At 44.6% G+C, this 20627-nt stretch overlaps 1 protein-coding gene across 5 annotated transcripts in view; it reads right to left on the bottom strand.

Moving 5' to 3' along the window:
- Window positions 1-8356: 8356 nt before the first annotated feature.
- ZNF609 (zinc finger protein 609) overlaps window positions 8357-20627 on the bottom strand; it is a 935315-nt gene continuing 923044 nt past the window's right edge. For all 5 annotated transcript variants that reach the window (XM_086959222.1, XM_086959221.1, XM_086959226.1 and 2 more), the window contains exon 11: window positions 8357-16158. The gene's annotated coding sequence lies outside the window, so the exon portion shown is untranslated. The remainder of the gene's footprint in view (window positions 16159-20627) is intronic.

The raw sequence follows: 20627 nt of genomic DNA, 5'->3' as shown, positions 1-20627 counted from the left end.
GCTGTCCGATCTTATATTTAGGAGAATGACTGGCCTCATAGTAACACTGTCTGAGGCCTATCGACTTTACTGTTGGAATGACCACTACAAATGATGTGAATGCTGTGCCTGACCTGCAGGAATTGAAAGCCTTAACGTGGAATGTGAGGGGGCTAAATGATTACTGTAAACTGAGGAAGGTGCTAAGCTACTTGCACAGACACCACATTGATCTTGCGCTGCTCCAGGAAACCCATCTTCCACTGGATAGCAGGATGCTGTTGGCCAGAGGGTTTGGGGGACATAGTGTGGCAGCGGGGTTCACGACGCACTCTAGAGGTGTGGTCACTTGGGTTAACCCTAAATCTCAGCTTAAACTGGTACCTCTGATGACGGACCCGGAGGGTCGGTATGTTATAGCTAGATGTGTTGGTAAGGGGCATGATCTGATGGTGGTGAATGTTTATGGGCCTAATTATGACAATCCTGAATTTTACTCTGCACTGGCAGCACATTGCAGAACCCATGTTCAATCTAGAATGCAATGGGGGGGTGACTTCAATTTTGTGTTTGATCCAGACCTGGACAGATCGGCGGGGCCGGCCCGAAGGCCAGTAGCCTCGGCCTTGCATATGCAATCAGAACTGATTAACACCTTGGGTGCTAAGGGTTTTCCCCCTCCGGTGCTGGATTCCCAGATTTTCCATTGTTCGTGACAAGGTCAACTCGTCATAAGCACAGGGCAGGTAAAACCCATGACGAGTTGACCTTGTCACTAGCATGGAAGTGGTTAAATTAGACCTAGCTGATGTCTGGAGAAGTAAGCACCCCATGAAAGGCGGTTTCACACACTACTCGGCTTACCACAATGTCCACACAAGAATAGACTACTGGCTAGCGTCCCAGGCACTGCTTAATAGCATAAAGAGCTGCATGGTACTCCCCCGCACCCTTTCTGACCACTCCCCTATACTTCTGACACTGGTAGTCCTGAAGAAAGCTATCCGTCCTTTCACCTGGAGGTTTCCACCCTACTCCCTTCTGGACGATGTGTTTAGGGGAGAGCTTGCTGATGATATAGACACCTTTTTTGAGACAAACTTGGGATCTGTGGATAGCTTCCAGACTGTGTGGGACACGTTTAAGGTCTATGTCAGGGGCATGGCAATCTCCATGCACTCGAGTGTGCTTAAAACTATACGAAAAACATTGAAGCAATTTGAAGCCCAACTGTCGGATTTGGAGAGGCAGCTGCAGAGCGGCTCAGACACTGACAACGAGGCGCAAATCAAACACTTACTAGCTGAATACCATGAGGAGGCAGACAGGGAAGTGCAACATATGGGTAAATAAGCCACAGCCCGAACGTATGGGGAAGGGGGAAGACCTAGCGCACTATTGGCCAGAATGATGCGACCGCTAGTGGTAGAAGAACTGATCACAGCAGAAGGGGAGGTCACTACTGACGAGGTGGAGATCCTCCAAAAGTTTAGACAGTACTACGCTGCCCTGTATAAATCCAAGTCATTGCAGGTAGAGGAGGAAATTGACGACTATCTCTGCCACATTGACATGCCCTTTTTGCCTGACTCAGACAGGGAGTTCTTAATGGTGCTCATACAAGAAGACGAGATCTTGGAGGCTCTGGCGAGTATGCGCACTGGTAGCGCGCCAGGAGCTGACTGACTGACTGTAGGCTTCTATAAGGCGTTTAAAGACAAGCTGGTCCCTCACCTGATCACCTTATTTAATGACATCTGCGAGGAGGGCAGTATGCCCCTCTCCATGAGGGAGGCTCTACTCATAACCATCTTAAAGCCTGGGAAACCCCCAGCTGCATGTAGCTCCTATAGACCACTCTCTTTGATAAATGTGGACGCCAAAATATTCGCTAAAGTACTGGCCACGCGGCTGGCGCTGTTGGTGCCATAACTTGTAGCGCCGGAACAGTCTGGTTTTGTCCCCAATAGGAACCTGACGTACAATATCCGCACTGTACTGGGGACAATGCAGCATGTGTGCCAGGAAAACACCGCCTTAACAGTCTTCCTGGACATGGAGAAGGCTTTCGACTCTGTGGAGTGGCCCTTCATGCTCAGGGTCTTAAGAAAGATGGGACTGGGAGAACCTTTCCTCCAGATGCTGGGGGCATTGTATTACAAAACCACAGCGAGACTGAAGATAGGAGATAGAGTCACGGACCCATTTGACATAAGCAGGGGAACTAGGCAGGGGTGCCCCCTCTCGCCCCCCCTATATGCACTGGTGGCAGAGCCGTTGGCGTGCGCGATTAGGGAATACCACAGCCTGGAGGGTATTAGCTTTCCAACATATAAAATTGGCATCTCTACATATGCCAACGATACGCTCCTCTATGTCCGCGACCCAGAAACGAATCTCTCATCTGTACTGAGGGAGGTTGTTCGGTTTGGTGCCCTCTCGGGGCTGAAAGTGAACTGGGACAAATCAGTTGCTTTTCCGTTGACACCAGTGACCCAGCCCTTCGAGATGGAATACCCACTGAGGTGGACCACTGACTCAGTCAGGTACCTAGGAATACAGCTCCACACAGATCCGGACATATTGGTCAGGGAAAACTATGGGGTTGCGCATGCAAAGTTGGTTGAGGATGTGGACGCATGGTGCAGGCTACCATTGTCCTTAATGGGCAGGATAGCCATTATGAAGATGGTAGTCCTGCCCAGATTCCTGTTCCTATTTAACAATATCCCCGGTAGTCCTGTCCAGGGCCTTTTTCAGACAACTAACGCAGGTGCTCATTAAGCTGACGTGGGGGGGATAAACAGCCTAGTGTCCAGTGGAAAACCCTGATGCTTCCTTACGAAATGGGGGGGCTGGGCACACCTGACATGGAACGATACTATCGCATTGCGCAGCAAGCCCATCTACATACATGGATACATGGGGACCCACGCATTCCGCACGTAACCCTTGAACGCTTATTTGCGGAACCTTTCCCCTTGCCGGCCACTGCTTGCCTCCCGGTCGACCGCGCCATCGGCCGATTAGACTCAATCAAATCCACCAATCACGCATGGCATGCATTGACTCACGCGCGGGACTATGGACTCTTGTACTCCCCACTAATGCCGACAGACTGGGCAGTATGGCTGGCACCATTGAAAGAAAAAGGAGTCACTGGGGCGCTGCGTGCACTGGGACTCACAAAAATGGAGGACCTATTTGTTGATGGGGTGGCTAAAACCTGGGAGCAAATCTCTTCCTCGCAGGCAGGGGCTTCACTATTACAGCGTTTCCAATTCCACAGAGTCCGCAGTGCATTGCTGGAACTGCTGGGCCCTGAAATGGAGGAGCCACCAGAGGTCCCTGAGCTCACATACGTGATTAGCTCCCAGTCATCCCGCAAGCTGGTCACTAATCTCAATAAATTCGGTGTCACACAAACAGTTCCAGTATTCCAAGGCCAGGTCAGAATGGCAGAGTGACCTGTAATTGCAAATAGATGATGAGATGTGGAAGTACTGCTGCACTAGCACGAGAAGACTGTCCCTCAACGGAAGGCACAGACTGGTACATTTTAAGTTTATACAACGTGTTTACTACACTCCAGAGAGATTGCATAGATACGGGCTTCGGCAAACATCGGAGTGTGAGCATTGTCATGCCCAGGTTGCAGATTTTATCCATATGGCGTGGTACTGCCCGGGCGTTCACAAATTTTGGACAGAAGTTTTCTCGGAAATCAGTATAATCTTGGGCTCGGAGCTGCCTGCTAAACAGGAGCTAGCGCTACTGGGATACTCCAAGCCTCTTCCGGTCGCCCAGCGACGACTTGTTGATATGGCCCTTCTACTAGCCAGGAGGGTGGTTGCCATGTGTTGGATGAGAGGCCCGTTGCCAACCAATAAGAGATGGGCTGGTGATCTGCTTTACTGTTGTACACAATCGGAAATTTACATTGAGCTGCTCCCACCTAGGAGCCGTCCTAAAAACTTCTGGGGCCTATACCAGACTTACATAGCAAACGGGGGAGGAGGAGGATCTTGAACAGGACGAGGCACTAGATGCCCCAGAATCCCTGGGGGAACAGACAGAGCAGGAGCTATAGGGGTATTGACCATGGGACGAGATTATCTCTGCCTCCCTGGACTTGGGGGAGTGAGATGCCTGCTAGTGCTGGGAGCTGAAAAGACTTACGCCCTTGAGGCATCCCCGAGGGGGGGGGGGGGGGGGGGGGGGGCGGGAATCAGTACTATTACACACTGCGTTACCTCAAAGGCCAGACTCTGATGTAGGGACTAGCCCTCCGTACTGGAAGATAGTGGGAAGGGAACAGCTGACAGCACAAGCACAGATACATTAATAAGGGAGCATGACTGCTGGCATACAGGGGGGGTGGGGGTCAGTTGGGGTAGTATGTTTTCCTAAGGATCAAGAACCATATGGAGATATGGCTTTTGGTACGTGATACACTGAGACAGCCGAGTCACGAGTACGTATGGGTTAATACGCTCTTGTATATAATAGTTGTGTTGTGTATGATGCTTTGTATCTACAAACGTGTACGAGGGCCCTCGCTCACTTTGTGAATTTTACTGCCGCCGGGCCCCCGGGATGCCGGCTAAATGGCTGTGTTATATATGACAACACTGTGTCGCAGCGTAGCGTGTCACCAAACACCCGTGCTAGTCTTTGTTTGTTACGTGCTTTGCACCATGCTTTATGAAGAATAAAGGTTTTCTTTTAAATAAAAAAATAAATTAAAAAAACAGTGTCTCAAGGGTATCATAATGGGCCCGGTCATATCTGGCTAAGAGTGCCTGAGTGTTGGCAATGCGCCAGATGTTAGCTGCCTGCGCTGCCACCCTTTTTCCCGAAGTTTCCATTACTTTTGACTCCTTGTCAGCAGGAGGAGCATCACCTGTAGTCTGGGAGTTTGCTCTCTTACGTGCATTAGAAACAACTAATGAGTCCAATGGCAACTGTCCTCTTATATAAGTAGGGCCCACAGGTGCCGGTCTATATTTCTTTTCAATTCTAGGGTTTAATACCCTTGCTCTGGTAGTCTCCTTAAAAATGTCATCAGCATGCTTAAGGACCCCTCTTAGCATTTGCAGAGTCTTGACGGTTCTTTCCGAAGTGGAAAAGGTGTCGACCAGAAAATCTTCCTCATTAGGGTCCGCATGTAGTTGCACATCATGGTTACCTGCCGCTCTTTCAATAAGGGCGTTAAAGGCAGGAGAGTCGTCAGTAGGAGATATTTTGACATTGTATGTATGTGTGTCAGGGGCATTCTGTGGATCCCAGAGTCAGCTGGGTCTGATCGTCGGGATCAGTGTCCACATGATAAGTGGCATCCTCATTATCGTCATCCCCTGCATCCACATCTGAGTATGTGGGTGAAAAAGACTGAGGTTCTTTTCTAGGATTGCAGAGGTTCCACAAGAACTGGTGATGTGGTTGAATCCCTCCTCTTCTTTAATGGAATCTTATATGACTCCATGGGTGTTTCTGGTATTATTTTCCGCTTATGCATGGATAGTCTACCAGTGTCCGAGTCGATGAACTGCCTCGACTCCTGTTCTTCAGGCTCTTCTGTAGCCCCTAGTCCCATCGACACTCCTTTAATGGCTCCGATACCCTTTTTCGGTTCAAACATCTTCGGTCGCACCATCGGTGGCAACCTGAATTTGATTGGTGTCGATGCGGTCTGAATTTTTCCGACCAACTTCGGGGTTGGGGCCTTCTTCGGTCCGACCGTCGTAGCCTTTTCTTTGATGCGTTGGAGTGACTCCGACACCTGTTTGGATACGAATGGGATCGGCTGTGTCGACTCGACAGGGTCCAATGGAGCCAGTCTTTGTCTTGGTCTCGGGCCTTGTCCGAGCATGGACCCCCTCTCTCAGTTCGAGCCTCTTGTCTGTGTCGACTCTCTTAGGCACCGACTTCGTCGGTTCGACAGCCTTGACCTTGGTCTTCGGTGCCCCAACCTTCGGCTCGGTGACCTTTTTGAACTTCTCGGTATCGATGGCCTTCTGTTTCTTCGGCTCCAAGGGGTTTGAGGCCTTGGAACCGACCAGAGTCAGCTGCACTTTTGGTTTCGTTTTTGGTAGTGATGCTTTCGGTTTCGATTTCTTTGGATCGACCAATGGCATTTTCAATACCGATGGCTCTTTATATATGTTTGTAGCTGGGCCTTTATGCGGGGCTGTAGAACGATTCGATAGATCTTGGGTAAGGCCTTGAGGCGATCCCTCGACCTGAGCCTTATCGAGTGCTTAATCGCCGGCCCCCGTATCGACGGTTGGGCCTAGCTCCTCGCCTGAGCTATCTTCTATCTATCTGCGTCGTCTCCTACCTCATCGACAACGTTTTCTTTTTCTTCCAATATCTCTTTATCTTCGGTGTCATACTCTGAGTCATGCTCGGAAACAGGATCAGAGTGTTCTTCCCGATCCTCCAGATCAATGACGTCTTCATCTTCGGTCCGAAGAGGTTTTCTGGATTAGGCGCTGATCTCTGCGACTTTAATCGAGCCGCGCGTCGAATCCGAAGTTTTCTTCGACCTGAACCGGGCACAGGCCATACAGTTGGCTTCGTTGTGATCCGGGGACAGGCATTTGTTGCACACCGGGTGGACATCGATGTGCGGGTATTTTGCATTGCAAAGTGGACACCTCTTGAATGGGCTTCTTTCCATCGTAGATCGAAGATCGGGTCGAATGTGGAAAAAAAAGTCTGATTCCTCGATGTCCTCTCGAAGCAAAGTTATCGGTACCGAACGAAACGATACCGACTGTCGAAAGCCTTTTGGCTTTATAGAAAGTTTTCCTAACTTGAGCTAAGATAGTAACATCCGAACCCAATGGCGGAAAAAAACAATCTGAGGATGGAGGGGATGCCCATGCGCACTGTAGTCCAGGGGAGGAGTCACCTATCTTGTGATACTTCGAAGATCTTCCAGGACAACAATGTGCAATCATCCGGACCCAACACTAGGCGGCGATCTATGCACAGATATGAATTCAGCAGCCCACATCCCTAAAACTACAAAGTGCTTCCGCCCCTTCCCCGCCCCTGTCGAATCAGCTGGGAGAATTTGGCCCCGCCCTCCACTCAAACCGCTCCTGCCGCGGTGGGCCGGGGCTGGGGGCAAAGTCCCGATGAACAAGAGCTGTGCAAAGTACGCAGGTAGGGGGATGACTTCCTGATTACATCACACACAGGTATGGGCATTTAGGTTACTTCGAGCGATCTAGCAGAACACACTCACCATGCCCTCTATGTATAGGTAGTGTTAGAGAGGAGTATCATTATGATATATATTCATGTAAATCATGCAAAGTTATAATGGTTGAATTATTCATATATATTTTTATAATTCTTATGATAGTAATATTTTGTTCCCTTCTGCTAATAATAGCAGCATATGTTTTTTACAAAGGAATCCAATTGCTTCAATAAATGTTTGAAATGCTAATTAATATATTTCTTGGGTAACCTTTTTGGGCAGGTCTAAGTAAGGGTAGATCTGTTTCCACAATTTCCTTGGGGGGAATTATAGTGGTCATATTCTGAGGTTGCAGACACCATCCAGTACCCTGTCAGGTTAGGGGTCCAGACGGGCCACTGTGAGCTAGGCCGGAATTGGGACAACATACTCTAATTTTAAGAGTGGACTCAGTCTCCCTATTTTGACATTTATGGTGTCGAGATGCACAGTAGTACTTAATTAGTAGGTCCCGTACAACAAGAGCACTCAAGCCCATTTGTTCGCATGGTGGGCACTTGCGCTAGTTATTTGTTGTGTATTTTCACAAGCTTTACTGGCCCATTAATTGTTTTGTAATTGTTGTGCCATAGTGGAAAAGTTTTACTGTACTCTTGTTTTGGAACTGGAGAAGCTCCCACTTGTATGTGGATTCTAAGTGTTAGGTCAAGTGGAAACCATCAAAAATAGGTTAGCTAGTTCCTGCCCATTAAATTTAGTACGAATGCAGGCCTTTATTGGATAACTGAGTTGACATGAAATTAGGCTGAATGGTTGATATAACAAAGTTTGCAATCCCCTAATGAAGTTATTGTTGCTGCCTTTTGCAGTCTATTTGACGGACTCCTGTACATTTGCCATTAGAGCACATGACCATTCTTAGTAGTACTTCATGTTCATAATTTGTACTGCATGTGGGACTCGAATGACCAAACGGCGCTTCAGATTTGAACCCATGCTCTTCCTTTCACAGTTGCATTGCATCTGACCCCCTAATGACTAGCTAATGTGCTCAATATGCACTGGGCCGGTGTTCAAATGCTCATTCAGAGCAAATCTGATTACATTACGCTGTATTGAACTTGTAAAGGAACTAATGCATATGAATTACTAAAACACCACCAGTTTATAAAACCAACTTTATTGTCAGGAATTTCGCCAGTAAAGTTATTTGCAATAAGTGTCTACAAATATATACAAAAGGAGATTCTATGCTGTGTCCTGCTTGTAACTATACCTGGTACACTCCCCACTGAAAAAGGCTATGTGGCTGTCTCCTACAACCAGTACAATTTTTTAAATCCTCAATTAAATCTGCTCATCCTCCCTTGCCTCCAGTGGCAGATGTCTGAGAATGTTTAACCAAACATACTTCGTCACAGAGAGGTGCGGGCTCGGCAATCAAGATAGGTTACACTTTTGTATTGATGGGTGAAATTAGTTAGGCCTTGGATAGAGTGTCCAGAAAGCTAATTCACTCTGTAGGAGGGTGTTGTCTAGGGACAGCTTGACCTTTGTCCTGGACCAATGGAATTATTTGTTAGCGCACATCACCAGATGACAAACATCCACACTAACAAAGGGGTGCTCTGCTTCACTCACTGTGGATGGAATCGTCTGTCTGTTTCAATCTCTCTGACTCGGGGTAGGTGGGTAGGAGTTAGTTATGTTCAGTCCGTTCAGGGTTGGAGGAGATTCCCGGCCCTTGGACTGAGTACTTGCTTGGGCACTATTCTGAGCAGTAGATTTTCCTCTACAAGACTGCAGAGTCTTCTTGACCATCGCATGGATGTTGTGCCACAACACTCGATGCACAGACACATGGCAGCAGCAGTTCTGTGTGTAGGGGGAATGTGAGTGACCACTTCAGTCAGTCCTGAGCTCCATACTGTGGAGAGGAGTTGGGGCCAGCCTGAGCGGTAAGTGTCTGCCCTTAGCCAGAAGTCAGATGGCCCCAAAGGAACTGCTCTCACACCTCGTGTCCAGGATGTTCCTTTTGGAAGTCTTTCTGTAATCCGACCTTACATAATGGCAGTAAAAGATGCGCTGCGTTTGCCATAGAACTCTAAACAACTCTCACAGAAGGGGCAATGGTACCAGAGCTCTCGAAGTGGGAAATGAATGTGGTGTAGGCCCCTGGCCAGGCTACTGGTGTGCATGACCAGGTAACCTGCAGAAACTGTGGAAGTTACAGGACTGACCTGGCCCGTACCTCTGTAAAACCCTGCGAGGAAGGTGTCCCGGGCCAGGGCCAGGCTCTGAACACAAAAACGTGTGTTGTGGCTCTACTACAAGAAAGCAGTTGGTGACTCCCAGGACGCAACTTGTCTGCTCAAGAGAATTAAGGGAAGAATCAAACTCATGCTAGAACTGTTTATGTTTGAGGATATTAGTATATTGGCTCTTATTTAAATGAGCGTCTTTATGCTATATTTGTGTGTTTTATGTTAAACCAGGTCACACTTCTGGAGCTTAGATTTCTACTGACTGCAGTGGTAAGGAACAAGAACCGTGGTAGAACAAATATCCTCCTTTAGGAGAGAGTACTTAATACAGTTCTGTGGAAAACAAAACTACGGCATGCCATTGCCACCCATCCCTACCCTCAACCCAAGCTCCCTTGACTGGAAGAATGGAGCTGGGGTTTGAAGGGAGCCCAAGGAGGCTCAGCGAGAGAATCAGAGGGCAATTATTTAGTTGCTTACGCGCACATTCCCTGTAATGTCCAGAATGGCACTGCTCTCACGCTGTAAATGGAGAAAATTATACATAAACATGAAAAGGTTAACACTCCATATGATTACTGGCAATTTTACAAATCTTAAATGTTAATTTAATATCAAACACCCAATAAAACTGTGAGAACAATAAGTGCATGTAAATGTTCTACCTTGGTCTAATTCCTGAATTTGTAGTCCAGGAATATTTGTGAACAGTAGTCGAAGGCCATTCTTAAGTGTTCTGTCGTTTGTGACTGAATATATTTTTGGATTATTTATCAGAAAGAGTCAAATACAGAATACTTTCAGTTGTTTTGTGCTGGAGCCAAATGCAAATAAAACACAAGGTAAAATAAAAAAAATAGAAAACAAATTTGTAGAGGTTGACGATTCCTGTTTACATGCTATTTCTTGTATAAAACCAATGACTGAAATCATATTAACAGCCTCATATTTGTTTTCATTCCGTTTTACAAAGCTAAAACTGACAAACTGTAAATGTGAAAGAGGACATGGACACTTTCTATTATCCCCCACGAGCTGAATAAAAACAAAAACAGTTTTCAAACAATTCATTTTGTACATTATATACAGAACAAGGTACTTTAAAACCAAGAGTTGAGAACGAAGGTGAGCCTGGTACAAATAGCATTCAAATCAAGGTGTTTAACATATGTTACAATCAAGTAAAGTGTCCAAACCGAACACAGCCCTGCTGCAGCTTCGGACACTCTGGGTGGGCAGGAGGCCTGGGATATTGTGGCCCTAACAGTTTAGCGTGTATGTCAAAGTGGGCAAGTGCTGGATTGGAGTTTCCATCTCAAATTATGGGCGCAACTGCTAATGTGCACTGGGCACATATACATTACATATACATTATGATCAAGGTTCCGGATTCAGAGGCAATTGATCATTCCGTATGGTGAAATTAGAAGTGGGCATACTAATCAGCAACATCGTTTTGGAGTTGCTATGGCCAAGTGTGGAACTGTAGCAGCAGCTTCAAAGCTAGTTTGTAAAGAGAAGTTTGTGTGTTTTAACACTGAGATTCTAGCAATGTGTTAACGCCAATCAAGAGCATCAATTGCATTATATAAAAAAAATCTAAACAGATAATTCTCAGGAATTGACAGGAAGCAGCAGGCGGCTCGTTCCTTTGATGTGAGTGTACACGGCTGGCACATGCAGATCAGGCTTCTTGTTGAGGATACAGGCGAGAGCCACACTAGATAAAGCAACACTACAGAGGCCAGCTGCAAGCAGCTCGCGACCTTGAATCTTCTTGCCCCAGGGGACAGTGCTGTTGAGGGCTAGGATGTTTCAGACAACTTGAGCACCCTAAAGATAGTGGGACACCTGCTGTGTGAACTGTCTTTAATTCAGTATAGTTTTAAAAGGCAAATCATTATTTGTGGTGTTTTAGATCCTTCCTCCCCATTAAGTCTCCTCCCAAAATATGGAAGTTCCTAAAGAAGGATGTTCATACATTAGGGTCTTCTCATCAATACATATGGGCAAACTAGACTTTCGGCCTACTCTAACAGCGTTTTACCATAGCCAGTAGAAGGTGTGGTTAGCATGTGACGCTACAAACACAAGAGTGTACAGAAGCCAACCCGTATCAAAGTCCAGTTCTACAAAACTAATGCCTTTGTCCAGATCCCACACTAATCTCGGCTTTGAATTCCAATCTGAATGGCCCAAACAAAGTTTCAAGACCTGGCCCTCTATAAGCACAGCCAAGGCATGGTGCTCATTGAAAAAGCCAAAAACTGGAAATTATGCAGGAAACCCCTCCTACATAAAATCGAGAAAAATGAAAAGCACTCAGAAAAAGGATCAATTTCGGTCTTATGATCTGTATTATCATTAGCTGAAAAGGCAGCTTAGGAGTGAACACTGCTGCAAGTCTTGAAAAAAACCTGCTTTAAGGCTGATAAAAACATGCTACACTCGCTCCATAATAGAGCAGAGAACAATTTTGTTGACAACATTTTTAAAGGGTTTTACATACATTTATTTTGGTGACCTTTCACAGAAAATGCCTCCAGGCGGTTAAAAAGTGTTGATGGCTGTGTTAGTAGGAAGTCAGAGTTTGGAAAGCTTTCCGCCATTCAGAGGCCTTAGGCTAGGCGTGGATGGACTTTACTACTCAACTCTATTAGTGTCAAAACTGGACAGAATCCAGCTGACCACTGCTGCAGGGTGGATTGCTAAAAAGAGTGCTTCTGATGAAGAAATGCTTGTGCTTCTCCTAAGGAAATTGATGGCAGTTTTTGGACTTTATAGCAGAGAAGCTCTGGGTGAAAAACAAAATTAGCAATAAAGAAACGGTCATGTAAAAAACTATTTTAAGCTAACTGTCATTGTGAGCCCAGTCTGCTTTTAACATTCGATGTAGGGTGTATGCCATACCAAAATGCAATATTCCTGTAGTGAACAGTTACACGTAAAACAAGAAGCAGAGACACCTGGCAACTTTGCACCTAAAGTCACTAGAATAGCTTAATGACTGCAAATTAGAGGGGCTCCTTCAACTAGGCCAATCAAAGCCAATGAGCGCAATACTCAATAGCACCTCCCTGAGGACCACTTTCCTTTCCATGCGGTTTAATACTACTTTCGTAAAAAGTAATATATCCAAGCTGCTTACTAGTAGTTCAATAAAATTAGGCAAATGGAGCAATATTGTTAAGTAAAATCAGCAGGTTTGCATTTCCCATGTGCTCCTCACTTTAATTTGTTGTATAAAAGAATGTATTTATTTGCTTCTTTAGCACAAATACTAACTTATCGAAATCCAAAGACCAAAAGTATTGTTGCTGTAGAGCTTCAGATTAAAAGCAAAGAAATACCTTTAGATATAAAGGTAACATTAGAATGTGTAATATATTAATGGAATTTTTTTGTATAATTCTACAGTTGCGTCCTGTTTTATTGTATGGTACGTTTCTGAGCCGACGTGGAAAGGTCAGACAAATTGGCAAACAGCAAAGTCAATCACTAAATGAGGTTGATGTGCTTGCTATTAGTGAGTGGAATACTACTACATGCGAAGAAGGCCACACGCAGCGACTGTCTGCAAAGTATGGCGGAGAGAAGACGTGACTGAAGAGCACAGAGGTACAGTTGGAAAAGAGACAGCAAATTTAATAAGGCAGGATGGCTTGTTAGGAGGGAAGGAACCAGAAATCCAGTTAAATGCACTGAGGTTTACCAGACCAACATGAGATTACATATTGATGCCCGGTTAATTTGATCCTTTATCACGGTCGCTCAGACAAGTTGATATGTAAACCTTTAAGTGCTGTATGTGAAGACCTATGGCAGTCTTGTTTTTAAAAGATTATAAGTGCCAGAATGCACGAAGTAGTGTCAAGTCTCATTTTACAGATTAACACAGACCGACAAGGAAGAACATGATTTCTGGTCATTATGAGCTGCTCTATTCCTCATGAACTAGATGTTAAAAAATGAGAATCTCTGAGCAAATGCTATCCTCAACTACCATAGCAGCAGATTCAAATATCCCTGTCGCAAGCGACACATCTACAGGCCCCTTTTCATCAGACAAATACCTGTTGCAAAGTAACATGGATTAGTAACACACTGTACTAATGCTCTCAACTAGGCATTTATGAGCAGATTCTTTGGTCTTTTATACTAAGCTTGCACAGACGAATGCAATATTGGCAAGTAAGCAAGCTCAAATACTCATATTTTGGCTCTGAAGAAAACTAGTAATCATGGTTGGGCTGACAAGTAGGGGGTTCGTGAGAAGAATGTCACGTGATAATCGCAAAACGGAATCCACAGTTGTTCAAACCATCAAAATGTTAACGCTTATATAGGAGCAAGGAGAAAACAGTGGGCCAAAAAAACTTCACTAGTCGAACAATAATGCCTCTGTCAATGACTTACATGAAACAACGCAAATTGATAATCCTCAGGGGATGTGCATGTTTTGATAAAAAAAAATTCTTACCTGGCCCATCTTATTCCATCTAAATACACTCCATTTCCATGAAAGGAATATCGAATTGTGTGTAGCAGCAAGACAGAGATGTAATAATTCACAGACCTAAGCACGATTCCCATGTTGGGGAAGGAGGTGGATTGAGGAGAGCAAAAAGATTTACTCAAAAAATCCTTAACTTGTCCACCAGAAGTGGTATTCAATTTAACACACTCTGGGAGCGCTCAAGTGTAAAAGTATGGGACTCAAAAAATATCGGTGAGAAGATCCAGTTCTGTGTTACACGGAGACCAAGGCATACTATGTCACTAACAGGAAAGGCCATACATATTATCAGGCCATAAAGCTCAAACAAGAGGAGCTATCCTAGTTGGAAATTATCCTCTCGAAAGGGATTGCCTTCAGTATACTTTGGTGATAGAGGAACTCGTTTCAGTTTTTCTGGAAACAGCACTGATTGAAGAAGGTCTTGTGGTCATACATAGGCAAGAGGAGCAATAATCCCATTTACGTTGGTATGCAAAGAGTTCCCTGTTATATACACACTTCACACTACTATAACGTGGCACTGCATTTCCTAGAGCATCCACTGTCTCATGTAGGATGTCAAAGGGGTGACTAGATAAGTATCAATTTTCCACCCAGAACATGTTCATGGACTCTTAAACACCATTCTTTTATAATGTATGCATGGCTACAAATATATTTATGTACACACACTGTATACACATGCATATATACAGAGATCTACAGATATGTACACATCAGACTCTCAAATCAAACAGAACCCTGATTATTTTCCTGAGATAAGAACTAGCCCATTTTGACAAAAATGGTACAAAGCACAGCATAAACTAAAAATGTTACTTTGTATATATGTATAAAAAAAATCCCCTGCGGAACCTTGAAGATGTAAGCAAGGGTTTTGGGAGATCGGAGAGCGAGACAACAGAGCAAGAAAAATATTGTATCCTATTTGAAAGCCCTTAACCAGAAAGTTCAGTGGCAAAAGGAGCAGACACCAACCAAACGTAAACAAAAGGGACACATTCATCCCAAAATACTAGGTCTCTGTAGAAAGCAGTTAGTTATCACTCACGTACGTCCCAGCAGATGTTCTGATGAAACACTCAGTGATGCGACAACCAAAAGCATTTGTTGGTATAATCTAATGATCTGGAGCCAAACTGGGGCACAAGGAAAGAAGGATGCATACAAAGATTATCAAAACCCTGAGGAGCGCCAGATTCACATTTGAAGGGGTTTGGGGAGCTGGGGGTAGAAAAAAAAAGTAACACGAGTTACACCCAAAATCTCCAGTAGTGACACTGAAGAATTTGATGAAATTCCTTTACCCCTTTATTATAGCTGCTAGTAAGCCACAAAAAAAAATCATGCCCAAAATACATACTTCGACGTCCACACGTACCCTTTGAGGGAAATAGTGCTTTTAAGACTAGTATAATATTCAAAGCGTATTTTGGAGAAAACTTCATAGTGTTCCCTTTAAAATGTAATACCCAAGGCACTCTTCACCACATGGCCGATTTACTCTCTTTGGAATTCCTATGCAGTTGAGATTGGTCCTACCATCTCCTCTGCGACTGGATATGTGCATGTTATACAAACATGTCCCAAGTTAGATGGGCAACATATTGAAATAAGCTGCAGGCCACTCAATCGGAGAATGAGATTTATAGAACATTGCTTGTTTTCCAAGTGTTAGATTGACTCCAGATTAATCAGAATTAACAAAGGTCTTGTAAAGACAGTAGATAGATACAGGAATACATAAAAGGATCCCATCAGTTCCTTGCCCAAACCATAACTGGGTGATGCCCTTCGGTTGCAACAGTGACTTCCTCCATAGAACATAACACATTTAACATTATGAAATTCAAAACAAAGGTTTCTTCTCCATACATTCCTAGCTTCCAGCCAACGAGGCCTACCGAAGGAGGACTGCTTGTAGCATACACAGTTTTTACTTCTTCAGAGTACCAGCTCTCCACCTCCATAAGAATAAGTGTGTAGGAGAGTGAAAGAAGGCGCGGTGAAAGTCAGTTTGTGTCCTAGAGGTTGGGAGAAGTCTTAACAATCTGCCCCCGATAACACAGAAACTTCGGAGCAGAGACAATTAACACCATTCAACTGATGTCTAACTGCAAATGTTAGCTACTCCTCATGTGATCCAGTCACATGCCATGGTGGAGTAGGTCGCGTCTCAGTTTCTGAAAAGAAAAAAAAACTAAATTAATGAGATACATGGAGAAAATGTCCGTACAATTATCAAACAAGGCTAATAATTCAATTGGAATAAACATTTAAAATTAAGGATACCAATAATCTTCACATTTCTAATCAGTACAGTTAACTTAATTAAGGGACAAACAAATAGTGCTGCCAGTATGATCCCATTGGTCCATATTCCTCCCCACACTTGAACCCCAAATACTAAGCTCTATTTTTCCATCAACTGCCCACTGTGATAGGTAATCAGTGAATATCTCCTACCACCTTAAAGTGTACTTTTCTTTTTTCTCAAATGAACCTCAGCTAGCAGTATTCAAATTGCTAGCACCTTTCATTTTGAAAAATATGTTCTTTGAACTAGAACAGTGAACCCCTTAAAAATCATACTTGGATTATCCCAGAGGTTCTTTAAATAACTGATTCTCGCAATTATGTTCCTTTTTGGCCAGTTACTCAATGTTTTTCATCCACTTTCCTTTGTACCGTTTTGCGGCATGTATGTAGTGCTTATTACTCTTTGTAACGCACTGAAGCACTTGCCGACATGGGTAGCAAGCTATGCTACGTAGGATGAGTGTTGTTTGAAGGCTATTGTCTTTGTTTTGTGGTCCTGTGTAGGAAGTGTTTCCATGTTGTGTCTGATGACTACAGATGTGCAGTTATTAGTTCTAGGATGCAGCGCTTAGCAGTGTAGTGAGAGAAGGTGTGAGAAACAAACATGCAGGTTATGGTTCTCAGTAAGCTGTCAGTTCAGAGCAGTGCTACGGGTCCCTTTATGGTATTTCTTCTGATCACAGTCTACTTAGCTGGCATTGGTTTGCCCAACCTGAAAATCAGTTTACAATTTACTGTGAGATTACTGAACGATTATACCAGGCTTAATAATATTAAACTATATTACATGAGGTGTGTGTCTACAGGGCGACTCGCTCGTTCCCAACCCGGGTTATGAAATAGCTTACAGACGTTTGGGTAAGAGGACCCAGAACTTCATTCTGAAAGTTTTTTTCTACTGAATTCCTCACCTCGTGTGCATGTGTCTAGTGCATTGTAATGTTTCACCTTTTACAATTAATTTTGTTGCATGTAGAATTACACGTGATGTTATATTTTGGCCATTTTTGGTCATGCGTGAATTGGTAGATTACCTTCTACAGTAATTACATACTGAATTCTCTTTATTTTGCAGAGTAATATCTCCTTTAATCAATCATCTTGGTGACAAGTAAGGTCACTGTGTGGTATTATAACAAATCTTTATTTTTATTTATTTATTTATTTTGAAAGTTTTATATAGCGCAAACAAGATCTTCGCAGATATCAGAGCGCTTTACATAGAGGGGTACATGAGGGAACATAGTCAATCAGATAAATCAATAGATAACACAGTACAAGGCCAATTATGTGAGTAATAAGACAACTCATACAAATAAGCAAAGGGGTCAAACATGAAGTACAGGTCGGTGCAGAGTGTTAACAGAGTTCGAGATACTAGTTCAAGTGTATTTAGCCATGAGGATAGCTTTTACTTTTTTTTTTTAAAGAGTGAAGTGGAAGAGATAAGCCTGGTTTCGGGAGGGAGTGAGTTCCAAATCCTAGGCGCCATTCCTGAGAAGGAGCGCTTATATGTTTATTCCTTCCGGAATCTTCGAGGTTTCAGCAGCAGATTGGTTGTGCCTCTCGTGTTTCTAGTTCCCCCAGAGATTGTCAGTTTCTGAGCGAGGTAGCCGGGGGAATTCAGGTGTACAACTTGTGTGTCATGCAGGCGATTTTCAGATGAATTCTGGCTTCAAAAGGCAGCCAATTCAGGGATCTCAAGTCAGGGGTAATATGGGAGTGCTTTTTTGACCCAGTGATGAGTCTCGCTGCAGCATTTAGAGAAGCTCTTAGTGGTGCGGTTGTAGTTAGGGGGAGTCCGCAGAGGGCGGTGCTGCCGTATTCAATTCGTGGGATGACTAGTGCTTGTCCTGCGGTTTGGAAGTCTTTGGCTGGGAGGAAGGGTTTAAGTTTCCTCAGAGTATTGATCTGGAAGTTCGCTCCCTTTGTTGCCTTGCTGATATGTTGCTGCATGTTGAGATTGGTGTCGAGTGTTATGCCTAAAGATTTTGCTGAGTCCACAATGGTGGGTTGGACATTGAGTGCGGTTAGGAGTTTAAGCCAAATTTGAGTGGTGGATATCTTCGCTGGAGGTGAGATCAGAAGGAACTCTGTTTTCAGGGCATTGAGTTTGAGGTGATTATCGGCAAGCCAGGATTGGGTGCATCTGATCGTTGAGATCAGGAGCAAGATGTCATTGGGGGATTGTAATTTGAGATAAAGTTGGGTGTCATCGGCATACATGTGAAAGTGTACATTGGATGCTTGTAGCAAGGTGGTGAGAGGTTCCATGACTAGGTTGAACAAAGTTGGGGATAGAGAGGATCCTTGGGGGACGCCTAGCGTTACCGGTATTGGCGAGGACATCAGGTTGTTGCTCTTGAATTTCTGCGACCTGTTGTGAAGAAAGGAAGTGAACCACTTGAGAACAGTTCCAGATAAACCCATTCTTGTGTTTAGTAGTTCTAATAAATTCTCATGTTTAACGGTGTCGAATGCTGAAGAGAGATCAAGAAGGATGAGGAGGCAGGTGTCGTTTTGGTCTAGCATTTGAAGTGCGTCGTCAATTATGTGAGTCATAGCAGTTTCTGTGCTGTGTACTACTCGGAAGCCTGACTGGTGAGGGTTGAGGAGATCAAATTGTTCAATGTGTTTAGTCAATTGTAGTTGTGCGCATTTTTCCATCAGTTTGGCGAGAGTGGGAATATTGGTGATGGGACGGTAATTGTTGAGATCAGAGGGGTCGGCTGTAGGTTTCTTTAGTAGAGGTGTGACCTGACCAACTTTGAGGGAGTCCGGTATGCTTCCTTGTTGGAGAGAGCTGTTGATAATTTTAGTCCAGAGAGGGAGAAGCAAAGGGGTAAAGTATTTTACTGGTGAAGCAGGGAGGGGGTCTGTGAGGTGATTGGATGGTTTCAGGGTGCTGAGCAGTTTGCCAATTTCTTCTTCCGAGTATGTGCCGAAGGTTGACCATATAGCATTGTTTTTTGGTTCAGTGGGTGCTAGGCACTGGGGTTTGGAGTAGAGGCTTGCGTCGATGAGGAGATCGCTCTTTATTTTGTCAGTTTTTTGGATAAAGAAAGCAGCGAAGTCTTCACAGGAGGGTGCCTCACGCCCAGTGTTGAGTGGTTGGGGTTGATCCTTGGATTGTGAATTGATTAGCTCAAACAGTTTTCTCGGGCGGTTTTTTGCTTGGTCGAGGTGGAGGCTGAAGAATTTTGATTTCGAGCGTTTTATTTTCCTTAAGTAGGCGTTTCTCTTTTTCTTCAGATCTTTTAGGTGAATTGCAGAGGGAGCTGATCTCCAGGTACGCTCTGCCATTCGCATGTCTCGTCTATCCTCATTGAGACTCCCGTCGTACCATGGATTGGAGATTTTAGAAGATACTCTTTTTAGCTGCATAGGTGCAGCCTCATTAATTATAGAGGTCATAGCGTTGAGATAGTGGTCAGTCAGGGTTCGAACGTCCGTAGCGCCAGTCGGTGGGAGTAGGAGATTGCAACTGTTAGGGGGCAAAGAGCCTGGGTTGAGTTTTTTCGAGTCTCTTTTCCAAACTTTGGGCTTAGGGAGTTGAGCCGGGTTAACTTTGACTTTTTCATTGATAAAGAATGTGACAATATGATGATCTGACCAGTCACAGGGTTGGATGGACTCTAGTTGGATAGAGTCCTCTTTGGAGATGATCAGGTCGAAGGTAGAACCTTTCTCGTGGGTCGGGCTGTTGCAAATTTGGGTGAGGTTAAGGGCATCGAGGAAATTTTTAAGACTATTTACCACCGCGTCGTTGCGATCGTTCCAGTGGAGGTTGAAGTCATCGAGGTATATTTGGGTGAGCTGCCGTCCGGAGTTGGTTGAGATCATATCTATGATTTGTTGGGAAAAGGTGAAGTTGTCCCTGGGTGGGTGGTAAATGCTGTGAAGAGAGCATATCGGTTTGCCCTCACTAATAATGTCGAGGCAGATGTATTCCCAGGATGTTGGGGATGATAGGGAGGTGGAATTGACTTTCTGAACAGAGAGGTTGTTCCTGTAGATGCATGCGATTCCACCACCTATTTTGCCTGTTCTGTCGAGCCTGATAATGTGGTAGTTGGGAGGAACCAGAATGTCCATTATAGGTGTCGAAGATTCAGTTAGCCAGGTTTCAGTCAGGATGATTAGGTCAAGGTCCCGCGATAAGAGGAGGTCAGCAATGGCGGCTGAATGTTTCGAGGCCGATCTGCAGTTGAGAAGAGTGCATTTGAGACGGGGTGTGTTGAGGGTGGTAGATGGTTCTAGAGAGAGAGGGACTTTTCTAAGGTTGTTGGGGATGGAGAATCTGCTGTTTAGTGTGGGGGGTCTAAGGGGATTT

This window comes from Lissotriton vulgaris, chromosome 2_2, assembly GCF_964263255.1.
Source record: "Lissotriton vulgaris chromosome 2_2, aLisVul1.2, whole genome shotgun sequence".
Classification (NCBI taxonomy): domain Eukaryota; kingdom Metazoa; phylum Chordata; class Amphibia; order Caudata; family Salamandridae; genus Lissotriton; species Lissotriton vulgaris.
The sequence above is the reverse complement of the archived record's forward strand: the minus strand, read 5'-3'. Positions and strand labels throughout refer to the sequence as shown.